We start from the raw sequence: 14858 nt of genomic DNA, 5'->3' as shown, positions 1-14858 counted from the left end.
TTGGACTCTGACCTGCAGCACCGTCCAGAGGCCTCTACCTTATCACCAGAGCTCAGCAGCACATATTAGATTCATGTAAGTTTAGTGTAAACATGAAACCAGGTAGGACTTTTGGAGCTCCATGGAGGGAAAGGATGGTGTGAAAGCCCATGTCCTCCCTGTGATCAGAGACCTTGGGCTTGGTAGACACCATAAACCACCAAAAAGGAGGATCTTGCCATCCTTAGCTGTGGAGATGGGCCACAGACTTTACTCATTTCAATGTGTCTGTAAACTTGGCGGAGAGCTTTTCTCATTATGCCTGTGGCACATGAGGATATCTTTTGGGTTGGGATGCAACACAGCATTTACCAAGTACGTATGATGTGCAAGACCCAGTGGTACGTGTCTAGTCTAGAACACAGGTTGAGGAAACACCTCAAAAAGACTCACACATTCGGAGGGCCTAACATTCAATTCCTTTACCCTCAGAAAGTCTACATTTTCCACCCTGGATCATTTTCATCATCTATTTGTCACTGGCTGTGGATGTACCTCGGGGTGGGAGCCACTTGAAGTACCTGGGATCAACCAGGAGGGGAAGTACAAGATGACCAGAGCGGTGCTTGCAGAGAGCACTGGCCATGGGCACTTGGGTGGCCTGGATGTCTTCTCCAGCCTGTCCCGTGGGGACGGATGGGCCTGGCGTAGGGGAAAACCCTGCCCTTATGGAACAGTCTCCTCTTCAACTCCTTTGCTGGCAAAACAGATGGAAAAATGTTCTGATCCTGATCCTGACATGCTGTTCTAGTCCTGGTGAGAGACGTCTACTGTGCCTTTTGCTTGCACAGAGGGACTCCAACCATCCGCTTGTACATACATTTTCAATATCCTTATTTCTGTGAGATTTCTGAGCTGCGTTTTTCATTACCATTTTGAATAAGCACTCCTGAAGAAATGACTCCAAGCATGGTTCCCAGAAATGCCTGCCATGTTTCCATGTATATTCTTTTCAGACCTTTGTGGTAAGTGGAAAATAGAGTGGGTTTCCTACATCTCAACCCTACATTCGTACTGATATTTCTTCCCAAGCTTTGTATAAATATACATCCAGCAGAGGCTTCCCTAATGAAGTATGTTTATTTCCTAATGAGAAATCTGTCTCAAGAACAGATTTCTGCTGCGACTAGCTGAAGCCTATTAAACGGTGCAATAATGGCCTTTAAATTATACTGTGCGTTGAGACAGACCTGCTAATAGGGTGGATTTTCTGTGGATTGAAATAGCCCTTTTTAGCAGGTTTGTGCTGTGCCTGTGTCCTTGTCTGTCTGGAGCAGCAGGCTCCAGGGGGTGTTCTGAAAGCTTCATTAAAAAATGCTTTATGAAAATTGTGTGATCTCGGCAGCAGGTGGGAGAGACCATCTCTGTCTAACCTTGCCATTTGTACGGAGCAGGGGGTGAGTACCTCTCCCCGTTGTCCACTTCTTTTAATGCTTTAAATAGCTCTCCTTGACACATGGCAATGAAAATGGCTTACTGACAAGTCTCTCCTAGCCCTGTGGCTATGAAGTCTGTTCTCTAAAGAAAAATAGACGTGGAGACCATTTGGCTTAAAAGCCCTTAAGCAAGTGGATAAAATTAATCAGCTGTCTTTTAACTCTGATTCATTTTTCCTTTAATTCAATTTACAAAAATGTGCGGGCAGAGCCTGAGCCTCTGGGTATATTAACATTAATAAAACACAATTAAGCAAATGTTATTATGTTGCCAGCAACAAAAGGAATGCCCCTGAGTATACAACTTCCCCTTGCTGTAATAAATATGCAGACACGAGAACTGTGCCTGCAACCCAGTGCTTAAGCAGTCTTAAAAAAAAACCACCAACAACGACAAAAAAACAACTTTGGTGAACACAAAGAAGCCAGCAAGAACAGTCTGAAGTTAACAAACCAAGACCTATTTGCCAGAAGAGGAGAAATGAGAAGCACAGGTAGGAAAGTTTTGCTTTTTGTTTTCAAATTTAAAGGTTCCAGCTTGACTGGTCAATGTGAGTTGTAGATGATAATGCTTAGACCTGCGAGAATGATTGCATTTTCTCATTGCTTCCACAGTGTGCTACAGCCAAAACTCCACTCCCAGCAATAAGAAGAGAGGAATAAAAACCAGTAAGGTAAGAAATCAATCACCTTACTAATCAAAGTGGAAAACCAATGAAAAATAAACATTCTAGGGGATTTTTGTGTGTGTGTGTGAAAACAGATCACCTGACTCTACCAAAAATAAACATATTCATGTACTCCTTATAACTGCAGTTTTGCAAGAACCCCTGATAAATTAGGATACATACAAGAAAGTCAGTTTCTCATGTAATGGTACAGTCTTTGCAGCTGCAGAGTAGAAATGCATACACTTCGTAGGAGCTAGAAGGAACCCAAACCTTACAGTAAATTTGGTAAATTTACCAAACCTTACAGTAAATCCCATTATAATTAGTCCAATAATGAGAGTTTGCATAATGATAACTGTTTTCAAAGTATTGAATTAACCGTTGTCAGTTAATTGTTAAAATTATCAATAAAATGCAAAAATCTGGTCAATAGCATTAAAGTTGCTCCTTTGGCATTTGATTCTAAATCTGAAAGTGTTTATTTGAGAAGACCGAATTTCACAGGTTGTGTAATGCAGGGAATATTTTCCCTGTGTTTTGACCCCAGGTATTGAGGTTATCTGTTATTTATTCTTTTCTTGGACTCCTTTCCTCATTGCTTGCAGCTCTGCCAAGTTAGGATAAATGTTTATGCTAATACACTGTATGAATCTCAATCCTTTTATTGTTTCATCAGAAAAAAAAAAAAAAAGTGATTCTGAGAATGGGCTGGGGAGGATTTGCCAGGATTCTATTCCTAAAGGCATTTAATTGTGATTCTTTCCCAATTTAGTCCTTTGGGGGAAAGAAAAAAATAATAATTGAAAGAGAGATGGTGGGTTTTCCTTCCCAATTAACATTTTGTGTGCCGTGTGGGTGCGACTCATCAGCCCAAACCTCAGACAGCATTCCAGCAGAGCACGTGGACACCTCCTGGATCTGAAGCAAGTGATGGTGAAGCAGCCACTCTGCCTCTCACCAGGCTCCTCTGGTGTCCAGGAAGAGCCCCACAGAGCCGGCTGCTGCTGGCACAGCTCCTCAGGCCCACAGGACGTTTTCACCAGAACTGGCCATGTATGTCTCATGGGCTCGTGTTGGGGTACATGTGGGCATGTGGCTTGTGCCAGCTGTTGAGGGTGTAAACGTGGAAACAGTTTTCCTTATGGTTTTCAACGAGCCTTGGGGGAATCCTTGACAAAAACAAAGGCTTTACGCCTTCCTCTTGTCTCATCCAGGAGTCTTCGGGACCACCCCCCAATAAAAAAGCACGTGCGCTCTAAGAGAAAAATGAAGCAAAAGCTGTTCTGCTACTCAGCGCAGAGAGAAATCTAATGCTGAGGAGGCCCAAGTGCTTAATGCACTTTGTATTTTTTCTCAGTTTTCTTTGAAAAGGGCTGACTGCAATGACTGATAAGCAATGTGATTAGCATTAGCAACAGAAGGGACATCAATCCATGCTAGGACAGAAAAAGGATGAATAAAAGCATGAGGGCGCAATGAAATCAGCCCTTCCTGGAGAAGTGGTGGCTGCAGACCCATTACTGCCTTGCACTGGGAGAATGCACTTGAGTATGCAAGCCAACGGGGATTGCAGGGAGTTGGAGAAATAATACAAAGAGAAGAAGCAATTCAAGTAAAGAAATGTGACCTAGGCAAGGAAAGACCGAGAAAAGTTAGAGTTATTTATTCAAAAGAAGACTGAAGGAATATAATAGCCATTTTTGAATGCAGCGAAAAAAGTGTATTGTTCTATGTTGCTGCTGGGTTACTGCCTGGATTGGAACAAGGCAGGTTTTGGTCAGAGATTTCCCAGTGCTTTCCAGCTGTTGAGAGAGCCAGGTGACTGAGCAGAGTGCCAAGGGAGGTGGTCCAATGTTTATTTTTGGAGGGCTGGGGCACAGGTAAGTAAAGCATTCAGGAGTGGTTTATAGAAAATTTCTCCTGACTTGGTGCTTGGGGACGGACTCAATGACTTCTTGAGCCCACTCCAGCCCTGTTTACTGAGATTCCTGCATTGTATAAACTCAAGTGTAGGTCTGACCTAGCTGGAATGTTTTTGCCATTAAGCAAAACAAAAGGCTTACAGATGTGAATGGCAAATTACGTACTGCAAATTAAAGCTTTAAGTGATTATGCGTGGCCTTTTCACATTGTATTTATACTTTATGAATGTTATTTTAGTTCATTGCATATAAATAACAAGTTGAGAATTGCTGTCCTTAATTGAAACCATCCCTACTTTTCTATGACAAGAGATTAACATTTTTAACAGACTCTTTGTGATCCGCTGAGGCTTATTGTAGGATTTTTTTGCATTGTTGCTAGGCAGCTTCATGCATGCCAGCAGACAGACACTGCTGGGTATGTCATGGCTAATTAGAAAAAATCTCTGTGCTTTTGAGTATACAGCAGCTGAAGTTTTTAAAGCTTGCTGCTCTGGATAAAGACAATTTAATTGGTTCGAGGACTGATGAGACACAATCATAGCAGTTGAGCAGTGCTTTAAAATAATTTTTTGTTTACAGTCCCCTGGATTCACTGAGTGAATGAAGTGGTAAATATCTAAACATTATTAGTGAGAAAAGAGCACTGACCCGAGCTGTGCTGACATTGGTTTTGTCCTGGTGATTTCAAAGAATTGAGCATCACATTCAGATAGAAGATTTGCACAATTACTGTATAACAGAGTATTTAGCAAGGAAGATTTTTTTAAAGGGGTGTAAATAGTTTTACTTCTACAAAGCAGTTTACTCTTAAAAAACAAAACAAAACAACAACAAAAAACTCTTAAAAGTTATTACCAGTTCTACAACGACTTTTTTTTTATAAGATTAGCCAATGCGCTGGTTATAAATGCCTTTGCAGAAGAGATTTCATAGATGCACGACTGCTGGCGAGCGATGCCAGGAGGTAGCTGTGCACATTACACAGCCTGAGCCCATGGGCTCTTGCCCAGGTAAAAAGCTGCCTGGCTCTCTAATTATAAAGCAAAAGATGGCTTTTATTCTGGTGACTTGCAGGGGTTATTGGTGCGGACAGTCAGTGAATACCAGGGAAGTCTTTGCTGGAGTTAAATGTGCCTAACATCAGTTATGATTGCTTTGACCTCTGCTTACCCGGAAGAGAGAGCATCAGAAACTTGTCATTTTTGTGAAGGAGAACATAGGCCATAGGGTAAATCCTCATTAAACCTCTTAGGTAGTTATGATTTAAAAAATTAGCGAATGGCAGGCTGAAGTACAGGGATTATAGAAGCTGAGGATACCTGACACAGATACAGAGATTTATCAGAGGGAATAGATTTAACCAGTGCTTGGTTTTCCTTTTTCTTCTGAAGGATTGCTTTTAATCTGGATCCAGTTCAGGGAAACGAACATCCTGAAAGAAGCTTTAAACTGCTTCCACAGCCAGACAAGAATTAGATTTGTGGAAACTTTTGAACCATTAACAGATGTCTTTTGCATAAGGAAGGTGAGGCAGTCTAACGTGCAAGCTCTGAACTGATAATGGAAGTAGACACCACTTTCTCTTCTTCTTCAAAAGCTCATTTTAGCAGTACAGTTTTCTTTCTCTACCCTTTCCTGCCTGAAGATACTGTATTTCTGTTAGCTGTTCATGTAAAACACAGTTCTGATGGAGACAGCGGGGCTTATCACAGCGTGAAGGCAATCAGTCTTTGTGCCTGGGGGGGACGTCTGCTCTGGCCACCTTTCTTTCCTTGACACGGGGCGGGGGGGGGGGGATTTTTTTACTGTTGGGTCTGATCCTGATAGCTCAGAGAAGAAAGTTTCATTCAATCTCTTTCAAAACAGAAAATCTTGCATGAAACATAGATCTTGTTGGTTTCTCTAGAATCTCTGATGCCTTTTACAAACAGGATTTGTATGAACAAAGTCCGTAGTGAAGTGGTCCACGGTTTTCTGTGCTGCACAGTGCCTCATGAAACAGCCGTGGTGGGTGAAGGAAGGACAGATGGAGTAGAAAAGAAGAGTGGGAAAGATCTGCGCTGGTTCAAGGTTGTGGATGTGTCGGGTTGTCTGAGCATATACAGCTCCCGTTGCCATGAAGGATGTGCTTATCGTCACTATTTTTAACACCTGTGGAAACAAGCGTTAGCATGATGGCATATTCCATTTTCTGTGTTCCTACAAACGCACCTCATCTACCTCCACCAACACAGACAACCTGCTCAGTGTTTATATTTTATACTCCTTTAAATTCTGCTTAAAATGTCCTCTGTTGTAGCTTTTTGGTATTCCTCCTCTCCTCATCAGACACTTCTTCCTCTTGTTCCAATGGAAAAAAGCAAAACAGACCCATTTTGTGCTGGGATTATAGATGCTGAATGCCTGCAAAACTGCTTTCTCAGCCATGTGGCTGAGACCTCAAAGCTGAAGAATTCATATTCATATTCAGTTGCTGAGGCACTGGGGATTTCTTATGTGGAAGGACTTTTTAAATAAATGTATTATATTCAATATATAATATTCAAGTGCTGCAGGAAGAGCTCCCAAGTTCATTTCAGTGCAGTGCCTGAAGACCCGAACCTCCTGATGGTATTATTTCACCTCCTCTTAGCACGTCGGGCTGGAAAGTTTTGGTACTGCAGTGCTCTCTGTTCTGCCACCTCAGTACTGCGTACTGCGCAGCCCATAACTAATCTTAAACAGTGCTTCTGGAAGAGAGCTGGGTAGAGCAGACCAGATAGAATATGATTTTGCTTAATTCTCCGTGATTCGACTGGGTCTAGAACTGCAACCCTCCTACTGAAGCAGTGTTTGTTCTCCTTAAAATTTCAGTACAAGGCAAAAAGCAACGTGATTAAGTTAGGACACAATTCAATTACAAGAGGAAACCTTTCCAAAATCAAAGACTGGAAATTCTCAATACATTTATTTAACATTAAGGTCCATTATAACTTTCTCTCTGGCATGAAGGATAGGTTCAATTACTTCCTGATTTACGTAAAAAGCACTTAGATTTTCTTAAGCATCGTGAGGAAAAGGTTATTGCTTTATATATCTTAATTTCAGTAAATTTTTCATTTGAATTTCATTTTGATCAAAAGAAAGATTTGTCCAAGCTGGAGATCACCTTGCATTTTATAAGCCTGCCTCTGTTCACCTGGATGCCTCAGGTTGCATCGCACGCCTAGTAAGGTCAGCGCTTCTCCAGCTGTCACCGCATCTTGCAGCACTGACCTGTTTCTGGCAGCCATGGAAGTGCAGGGAATATTAAAATAACTCCAGATTTCTTGACCTGGTTTCCATGTGCAGTGGCCTATCCTTGGGCTTGGTCTTCAATGGCTTGTGAAACTACAGTGTGATAAATATATGTCCGTCAGAAACTTTTATGTGGTCGATGCAAGTGCACTTTTAAAAACTGTTCCATAATCTTCCTTTGCAATGGCATGTTCGAGATCAAACATCAGAGCTCAATTTTCTATAATTACTCAGGTTTATGGAGCTGTCATCACCATGTCAAGAAAGCTGAGAAATTAGAGCATGGCTTTTAATTTTTTTTAAAGTATTCTAAAGAAAATGTTGCCTTTCATATATAAAATGAAACAGAATGTGGCCATTGTGGGATGGACTGGCAGTTCTTTTGATGGCTTGATTTACATTCAGTTAACTATTGTTAAAAATGAATGTGCTCTGTCCAGATTTTGTGCGAGTTAAATACATTTCTCTGCCTTATTTCCATCTTTACAAATATGCATTTGGAGGATATTATTAACAACTATGAGCATTATAACTGGTGATACAGCAGTCTGCACATTTTGTACATTAAATCATCACTGTAAAACTTTTCTGGCTGTTGACCCTACTTAAATTGGGAACTAGTTTCTTCTTATATACTTACCTATACTCACACTAGTTGATAGCAGCAGTAGGAGGGTGAATGATGGCAATAATAAAGAATTCTCCACTGAATTGATAGCTTTACTTATTTTCAAAAAGTGCTTTTGCCACATCATTAAAGACCTTGAAGAAGAACTTTATTTTCTCATGTTCTTCATATTTTTTTTTTTACATTTTGCGGGTGAGATTGTATAATTTAGGAGAATAGCTTGCTCCACATTGAAACAGTTCAGCTTGTTGAACTAGATCAAAAGAGAAAAAAAGAGAAAAAAAAAGAAGATAAAGAACTTTCCGAGTACTTAATTTGAATGTGATAAACCCAGTCTTCCCTGTTATCGGTGCTCCTTGACTGATGGCACCGCTCAAGGTAATTATATTGCAGCCTTTTCCCTCTTTTCTTTTTAAACGGCCACTGTGGTGATAGTTACAGAACAGCTTGGGTGCCACATATGTGAAATGCACACCAGGAAGGACACCTTCGTGGAGTTCCTCAGCTGGGGTAGTCCACTGGTTGTGCCAAGGTGTGGAATTTGGTTCCAAGAGAGCTGGAAAGCATTCAGCTCCACAATGATAGTGTTGTGAGGGGGGAGAGAAAAAAGAAAAAGAAAAAGGAGACAAAGAGAAAGGCACTCTTACACCAAGTTCCTCAATTAAATGGAAGTTTTTGGCTTACAGGGCTCTAACAGGATGGCCAGCACACGTGGACAAACGACAGGGGTCTTTTCTGTTCTCCCTTCTCTCCCCACTTCTGGCCCTCTTGATCTTGTTAAGTGCTTCTGCCTACTTGTAGGGTGGAAGATGCAATGCAAGATGGTTTTGGAGATGCTGAGACTGCCTCTCTCCTTTAACCCTTACCCAAAGGCTGCAGGACCACCAGCTTCAGCATTCTTCATCCACTCTACATCTTGAGACCTTCTCATCTAGTGATCCTCCCTGCAGAGCAGCTCTGCTTTGCCCACTGCCGGTGAGGGCACTGCTTGCTGCTGTGGAGCATGACGCCCCATCCAGGCTTCATCCTCCCCACTGCCCACACAAATGGGATGGTGCTCATTGGGGCAGAATAAAAAACAGAAAGGGAGGTTGTGCCGCAGGCTAGAAGCATGAGGCTGAAGGCACCAGTATGGTAGGAGTATCGGTGCTCACAGGTTTAGTAGTGCTGGGCATTGTGTCCATGCAGTCTCAGTTTTGCCATGTTTCTTCCTTACTCTCTGTCGGCAATTCCCACATCGAGGGATGTGAAGGAGGACAGGTACAGGTCAGGTCTTGTGGGCAGACACAGCTGAGTGGTCAGAAGTACGAGTGCACGATACTGCAGAGAGCTAACTGTTCTGCCAGCAGTGAGGTCATTACAGAAATCTCTCCAGCTGTTTATCTTACTGCTTGCTGTCCAGCTTTTCCTCCCTCCTGCTCACACTGCAGTCCATGAAGGTGCTTGTCTTTCAGACAGAGCTTTAAGATGCTGCCAAGACCAATTGATTTCAGGAAATGATGTGTAGTGGGAGAAGAAGAGGATGCAAAAACAGTTCTAGCACTGCAGAGGTGATGGTGTGTGTCTGCTGCTGCAAACTGCAGTGATGCTGACATGCTGCCTAAATACCCCAAGAGGATGTAACTATGATCCCCAGGCTCTGAGTTCACCAATATACTTCATACTAGCAAAACTCCTTAAAAGAAAGTAATTAAAGTGAGGAAATGAGAGAGCCTAAAGTAACATGTCAGTACAAAGAGATGTATTAAGAAAGTGCTTTATTAAGGGAGTGCTTTTTATAATGTAAACAAAGTATTTTTCAAGTACAAATGTATGCTTGCAAATGTACCCACAGGAGCTAGTAACAGCAGCAGCGAATGTTCTCATTTCTTTACTTTGGTCAGAAGAGTGATTTAAAAAGCCATTTGTGGGTACAGGGAATTACACACTTTGCACTATGTGTGTGCCTGTGTTTTTGTTCCCTAGGCATGGGGAACAGCCCCTGAGTATTGCCTGCCACCCGAGGCCCCTCGGCCCTGCTGCTGCGCTCCTCTGTGGCCTGCCGCAGGTTGACTGGGGGTGGCTTTCAGCCTTAACCTCGAGCCATAGCTGTAGACGTCAGGTGAGCTCGCTTTTCAGAAATGCTGTGGCTTGTGCCGTCACTTACAGCCACGAAATCTGGAGTGATCGTTGAACTGAAATCCAGCCGGTTGCGGGTGGGTTTCACAGCCCTGGAGGTTGAGATCGATCTTTTAAGGTTGATTCCCAGAATTACAGCCAGTTAGTACAACAAAATCAAGACCCGAAACCCAACAGAAATAATGTTCCGTGCATTTCATCTGCCTCCCCCACACCACAGTCTCTTTCAGGAGTCTGGTGGCATTTCATTCATTCATGTTTGTCCCCTGCCTCCCAGTCCTTAGGAGAGAAAGAGCCTTGTAAATAATGGGAGCAGGAACAATTCTGTTATTTGCTGTTCATCCTGAAGCATCCCAAAACACTTTGCCAAACGATACACAGGAAATAGTTTAGTTACCCACTCAACCTAATTGCTGTAGCCTACAGGAAGATTACTTGGCTCTTGCTACATCCACTCTGTTTCTCATGGTCCTTTTTAGTGGATGCCATGACACAGAAACGGGTACTGAGGTCTCAGATAGATGATCCTTAGCCAGGACATTACATCCTGTTATCCCGGGCTGTGTCTGGTCTGAGTAAGGCAATGCTCCAGGCCTAAAGTTCCCTGTACAGTTTCCGTGGAATACCACACCCCTTCATCTGACCGGGATTTGTCATGCGGTGACAGCGATGTGGCAGTCTCTTGATGTTCATTGGCAGCATGAGCATGGTGGGAGGAAGACAGATTTCTTATCTAATAAGGATAATGTAGTGTACGAATTTTTAAATATCTAGCAGATTACAGCATGCTAATTTAGAGAAAAACATGCATGATCCCTAGCTTCCTATAAGAAAAGGGTAATAGGAAATCTGCTAAGATGACAGGTACTTTTTCAACAAGTAAATAAACTGATTGAAATGGGTCGGTTACGCAAGGAAGGAATTAGACTTTGGAAGCACGTATCTTCTAATTGTTGTGCAATGATATGGAGCAAGTGCATCTTTTCACATGGGGCTAAGACTTGCTCAAGGCGTGTATATTTTTATAAAAGAACACCCTCCGGGGATGTGATTCCTCCCTTCATGCTATTTTTTTTTTCCTAAAGGATGTTTGCATCTACCACCTTTCCAGCGACTTTTTTTTTTCCTTTCTTTTGATTGTTATTAATGTGCTAGTGACTGGATTAAACAAACCTGAGTGAAGCAAGCTGCTGCTTCTAGATATAGAAGCATGGCTAGAGGTATCTCTGATAGTTGTTTTATACACAGTTACTATGGAAACTGGCCGGTGAGTCTTAATTTGGCTTGTTTGGTGTATGAAGTTTAGGATTTTAAGGAGGTTTGCCTGGGCTGGGCTTGGCTGGGAGCTGAGCCCGTGTCCGGGCTAGCAAGGGACACGCAGTGGCGGTGGCACGGTGCGGGAGGGGATCGAGGCCCAGTGCCCGAGCTGAAGAGCAGCTGCCAGGTCAAGGTTGGCGACCCTTGAAGGGTCCTCGAGGCTCCTTTCACACAACACTTCTGATCCCAGGCTACAGCTGCGGCACATCACAGCTGCCCTTGAGCACAGGCAGCCAAACACCGCTTCGGGGAGAGGACACGGCTGCTCGTGTTGCCTCTGTGAGAGCTGAGACCCACACATGGTGTCAGCAGACACACGTGCCCCTGCGGGTGTGTAAAGCCTCACGCTCTGCTCAGGAGGCAGCTGGCCATCCTTTCCTTCCCCCTCCGGAGAAAAGAGCTGTCTATTGCTGCAGGAGAAGTGAAAAAGCAAACCAAAAGTCAAATCCGAGCTCTGGGGAGAACCACCAGTGCCCTGTCGGTGGGAATGGATCAGGGATGGATATGGAAGTGGCTGGATTTCGCAGGAGGGAAAGATCGGGAGTGAGAGGGAGAAGGAAAGGAGGACAAACCATGGGCAGGGAAGTGGAAATTCACTGACTGTGTGGGAAGGAGGCAGCAGCTCCTTGGAGGATTTGCCTGAAGCCCCCAGACGGTGGAGGTGGGGAGGGACAGTGATGGGGGGCAGGCCCAGGTGGGTCTGTTCCAGTCTCTCCCCATCTGTGGGGGGCATATGTTTTTTTCTTTATTTCAGGAGGAAAACCTGAATGAGATCACTTTGGGCTGATCTGAACTACATCTCAATCAAAAATTAGTCTTTGTTTCCATTTTAAATAACCTGTAATAATTTAGAAGTCATTTTTAAGCATAAAATGCCTTTGGGAACTAAGGCAGCGTAGCTTTGTAAAGAGTAAAATGAGACATTACACCTTAGAAAAGGTGAAGTGAAATGTTCTCTCATTTAACTTTTGGGGGTGGTTGATTCTTGTGTTTTAATTTAGTTTTGTTTTTCTCTCCTACTCTTAACAGCTGTATTTGTTGAAATCTTTCTACGTACTCTAGCTGTGACTGTAACACATCGATCTTTGGGGTGCCCAAATAGTGGAGTGTTACTGATTTCATGTCACAAAGGTATTTTTGTTTCTCATTAGTTGTTGACTACACAGGACAAAACAGCTGGAATTCCTAAAATCAGGCCAGATTTGGTCCTTGCTAATGACAGTACTGTGTAGTTACTCTGTATTTATGTTTCTTAAATGATTAAAAATTTGCTTTTAAAATTATTCTTTGGTCTTTCTCTAACAGAGAAAAATCAGGTGCAGTTGATGCTATTAATGTAAAAATCCATCAAGCAGTAGTGGGGAACTAGAGTGAGAAGTAGGTTCCAAGTTAAAGAAGAGAGTATTTGGCAGTAAGATAGTGCCATAATACTTTGGCACTGTACACAAAAGCAGAAAAAATAAATAAAACACTCCCAAGGCTGGAAGAGAGGTGATGAAAGATTCTAGGAATTGCTAGGAAATATTTTTCATTAACAAATTCAGTAATCCATCCAAACTGAACTTGATCATTTATTAACAGGAAAGAATGTCTTTATAGCTGAGTGAAAACTCACTCCCATGAGTTTCATGATCACAGGCTAATTACTTAATCTCTCTGTGTCCCACATATTCCCTTTGTGATCAAGAGAGAATTCATTAAAACTTCGTAACCTCTATGCTAGAGATAATATTTACCTGCTTTGAAGAAATGCTCGAGAACAGGATTAACCATTTTGTAAACAGATTTGAGCTTACTGAGGGAGAGGTATTAAGATCAGCTCCACCAAACTCACTATTGACTTTGAGAGGTCTTCTGGTGTCATTTTTTGTAAAGTTGGTCCTGAGGGATGTTGAAGCTGGGCCCTTGAAGTCATTAGTCCTAATTCCTGAATGGCTGTTAAATATCATTATATGCGTCATTAAGTTGTTATCCGCTTCGCACCTATAAATTCATTTCAGAAAATGCCCAAAGGTGTGAGATGGGATAACAGTGACCAGAAATTACATGAATTCATCATGGTAAATTTATCACATCTAAAAAAAATCAAATTTGGAATCGATATGAAATACCACTAAATATGCTGCAATGGGAAAGGCAGATGTGGTAGACATTTAGATACCTTCCAGATGTAAAAAGCATACTCCTGAGATCTTCCCAAAATTATTCAGAAAAAGGTGAGCCAGAAATGGTCATGGAGATGGATGAGGGAGAGTGGAAGGGAAACATTCTTTTAAGACTTCTGGAAGAGAAAAGAGCTGCATAAGGACCATAGGGAAAAAATGGAAAGAAAAAAGAAGAGCACAAGCATTAAGGAGTCGGATACTTTGCCTGAAAGCTGCTTCAGAGTAAACAGAGTGGTACTGCTCTAGTAAGCCTCCTCATGGGCAGGTCTGTAAATGTGGGCTCTGAGTGGGTGCTTGTCTTTATCTGAGAGGGGGAAAGGAGTCTGGGACACAACAAAGACTCCGTAAAATTAGGCAGAAAAAAAATAAAATAATAATAATAAAAAAGCTATCCTGGGAAATAATCAGGAAGCACTTCTTTACTGTGAGGGTGATGGAGCAAAGGTTGCCCAGAGAGGCTGTGGGGTCTCCTCCTTGGAGCCCTTCAGAAGCCGCCTGGACGTGGTGCTGGGCACCCTGCTCTGGGTGTCCCTGCTTGGGCACGGCTGGCACCGGGTGGCTCCAGAGGGCCCTGCCAGTCTCAAATATTCAGTGATTGTGAAAAGAAAGCTCTGAAAATTTGTGCAGTAGCATCCACCCCATGGCGACAATGGTGTTATAAACTACAGACTCGGGAGTAATGTTGGATCTTCATAAAGGTGAAGAACAATCTTGAAAAGCCATGTTGATATGGTGGCTCTACTCAATTGTAAGACAGGTATTGGGATAGGCAATGGGGAGAATAGGGAGAAACTCAGTGAGCAGCAACGGAGCCCAGACTAGTTTTGTCAGAGCAGACTCTGCTGGGGAAAAGCATTTGGTTTGGGGGTTGGGGTTTTTTGTCAGAGTGCTGGAGAGAGCTGAGGTTGTCACTGTGTTATCCAGGATACGCAGTGCTTCTATGGTGCCATCAGCTGCTGGTGGGCTCTGCAGGGGCACAGGCAGCAGCACCAGCAGTGCTGCAGCGATTGGATGGAGTTGCTGAAAGAAGAAGAGTCACTAACAGCCATGGATAGCACAGGCGACTGCCCGCACGCGTACACAGCACCTCTGGGTTGTGGGGATTTGACAGAGCCTCTGGGATGGGTCTCACTTCTTCAAATTCATCCCTAGGATAAACCCACTAGCCTCTATGGAGTTCTGTTAGAGCTGAGCTTGGCCGGGCATCTGACGAAATCTCTTTTGCAGAAGTAATTCAGGCTGGCTTTCATATGAGCAGTTTGCAGCTTCATGTTGATTGAAAA

The 14858-nt window shown here is 42.9% G+C and overlaps 1 long non-coding RNA gene across 3 annotated transcripts in view; it reads left to right on the top strand.

The window, feature by feature from the left end:
• Nucleotides 1–1379: 1379 nt before the first annotated feature.
• LOC308191138 overlaps nt 1380–14858 on the top strand; it is a 45036-nt gene continuing 31557 nt past the window's right edge. For all 3 annotated transcript variants that reach the window (XR_013947740.1, XR_013947741.1, XR_013947742.1), the window contains exons 1-2: nt 1380–1969; nt 2091–2149. This is a non-coding gene — a long non-coding RNA (uncharacterized lncRNA). The remainder of the gene's footprint in view (nt 1970–2090; nt 2150–14858) is intronic.

This window comes from Anser brachyrhynchus, assembly GCF_964034855.1.
Source record: "Anser brachyrhynchus genome assembly, chromosome: 2".
Taxonomy (NCBI): domain Eukaryota; kingdom Metazoa; phylum Chordata; class Aves; order Anseriformes; family Anatidae; genus Anser; species Anser brachyrhynchus.
The sequence above is the reverse complement of the archived record's forward strand: the minus strand, read 5'-3'. Positions and strand labels throughout refer to the sequence as shown.